This window comes from Geospiza fortis, unplaced genomic scaffold (genome assembly GCF_000277835.1).
Source record: "Geospiza fortis unplaced genomic scaffold, GeoFor_1.0 scaffold371, whole genome shotgun sequence".
Classification (NCBI taxonomy): domain Eukaryota; kingdom Metazoa; phylum Chordata; class Aves; order Passeriformes; family Thraupidae; genus Geospiza; species Geospiza fortis.
In genome coordinates this window covers 307,006-309,540 of record NW_005054597.1, presented here as the reverse complement: position 1 = coordinate 309,540, position 2,535 = coordinate 307,006, and positions in this window count along the sequence as shown.

The window sequence follows — 2,535 nt, the reverse complement described above, 5'->3', positions numbered from 1 at the left end:
ATCTCCCACTCTCTGTCCTTGGTGCCCCAGCCCTGCCCTGCCCCTCCAGGGCGCGATTCTCAGCGCTTGGGGTAAACGCGCTGCAGCTGCAGCACGGGCTGATAATTAAAGATAAATAAAGAGAGAATGTGGGAAAAGCCAAATGAGAGGCAGGACCAGGGACCCACAGGGTGACAGACATCCTGCAGCCCCCCAAGCCTCTCTGGCTGTCTGTCTGTCCCCAGGCTGGACTGCTGGACCCGGGCAGGGCCAGCGTTCCCTCCTGCCTGGCGGCTGCGGGGAAGATCCTCCCCCGTGCTGAGCGCTGCTGGCTCCAGGCTGGGCCGGATGAGAGCTGGAACTCGGCTCTGCTTTGAAGTGTCACTGCCCCAAACACATTTCCTGCAGCAGGGGCAACAGCACTGCTGAGAACCCTGGGGACAGAGGGGACCCTGAACCCTGGGGACAGAGGAGACCTGGAACCCTGGGGACAGAGGGGACACGAGCACCCTGGGGACAGAGGGGACCTGGCACAGACAGGACCTGGCACCCTGGAGGACACATAGGAGCCCTGCTCACACCCAGCTCATCCTCAGAATTCAAGATTTGTGTCACTGCCCCAAAGACATTTCCTGCAGCAGGGGCAACAGCAGTGCTGAGGACCCTGGGGGACAGAGGGGATCTGGAGCCCTGGGGACAGAGGGGACCTGGCACAGACAGGACCTGGCACCCTGGAGCACACACAGGAGCCCTGCTCACACCCAGCTCATCCTCAGAATTCCACATTTGGCTGTCCCCAGCAGGATGTCCCCAAGGCACGTGCAGCCCTTGCCACATGCCTGGGCCCCTCCACTCCCTGCCCGCACCCCAGTGGCTCCAGGAGACGCTCCCAAAGTCGGAGCCTCTGGTTTTGATTGTTCCATCTGGAAAGGGTTTGGAATAAATCATGTTTACTGCACGAGAGCAGAGCCAGGGTCACCGCATATTTGTAGGTTTCTGCCTACGCCTGTAGGTTTCATGTCACGTTTTAGTGGGATCGTGTAATGCCCTAATGCTTCTGCACGGTCATCGCAGCCCCTCCAAGGGAGCCAGCACAGCTCAGCACAGGCAGCACAAGCCCCTGCCCTGCTGGGAACAGCTGGGCAGGCACTGGAGCAGGCCTGGGATGTGGCAGGGGATGATTTCCCCAAACACGAACTGACAAAGGGCTGAACGTCCCCACGAGTGTTTGAGAGGGGCTGACCCACAAGGAAGGGCCCTAAGAGGAAAGACATGAAGAGCAAAGCTCCCAAGTGGGATGGAGAGCCCAGCTGTCACCTGGCTGAGCCCCTCCAGTGTCCCCCAGCACGGGAAGCCCCAGACACCCATCAGTGCTGCTCTTCTGGGACAACTGATGCTTTTGGCGTGGCTGTTGCACTCAGGCCCTGCTCACGGCACCATCTGTGGCTCTGGTGCCTTCACAGCCACACTCCAATGGGGACAGCGGTGCCACTGGGGTCACCTTCACTGCCACCATCACCCCAAAGCAGCGAGCAGCACCCGAGAAACCACAGCAATGGCAACACAGCCCATGGGTTCGGGCAGGTGAGGCAGCCCCCAGACCCAGCTCTGTCCCACCCACCCCAGCCCCAGGCAGGAGGGCAAGGTGGGAGCCTGAGCAGGCAGCACAGCCACCCTGAGGGGCTCTGGGGAAAAGCCACGCTCCCCACAGCTGCAGAGCTGCCAGCCCAGCCTCCAATCCAGATTTTAATTCAAACATCTCCTCTGGAGTTATAAATAAACCCTGCAGCGAGCAGCACACGGCTGCCAGCTCCAGCCGAACCCCAACCCCCGGCACGGAGAGGAGCCTTTAGGGATCGAGCGGCAGCGTCAGAACCTCCGCACCAACCCCAAAGCCATTAACCGCTCCTGATGGCCTCTCAGTAAATATTTCCAGGGACTTTCAAACAAAAACATGTTCCCCAGCACGCAGAACGCTGCGGAGGGAGAAGGAGCCCGTTTCCTGCATTTCCACATCAGCAGCGCAGAGCCGCGACACCCCTTTATCGCGATATAAACCAAGCCATGCAGCACCGAGCGACTCTTTATCGCGATTTAAACCAAGCCATGCAGCACCGAGCGACCCTTTATCGCGATATAAAGCCATGCAGCACCGAGCGACCATTTACCGCGATTTAAACCAAGCCATTCAGCACCGAGCGACCCTTCCGCGGCTGCACTGAGAGGAAAAAGGAATTTCACTGCGCTCCGCACCCCGCGGGGCTTCACGCCCATCCCCGAGTCCCCGCAGCATCTGCCGGGCACGGGGCGATGCGGGAGCTCCCGCACGGAGAGGGCTCAGCGCCAGCCACGCGTGGGCTCTGCTCTCGTCCCGTTCGGGATGGCCCGGGGCAGCGGGGAGACGCCCGGGGGAGATTCCCGGGGGCAGGGGTGGATGCCCGAGGGAGATGCCCCGGGGAGGTGCCCGGGGGTGATGCCGGTGCCAGGGGGGGATGCCCGGCCGCTGCCGCTCGCGGTACTCACAGCGTGACGGTGCCCTCGGGCAGCAGGCGCGGC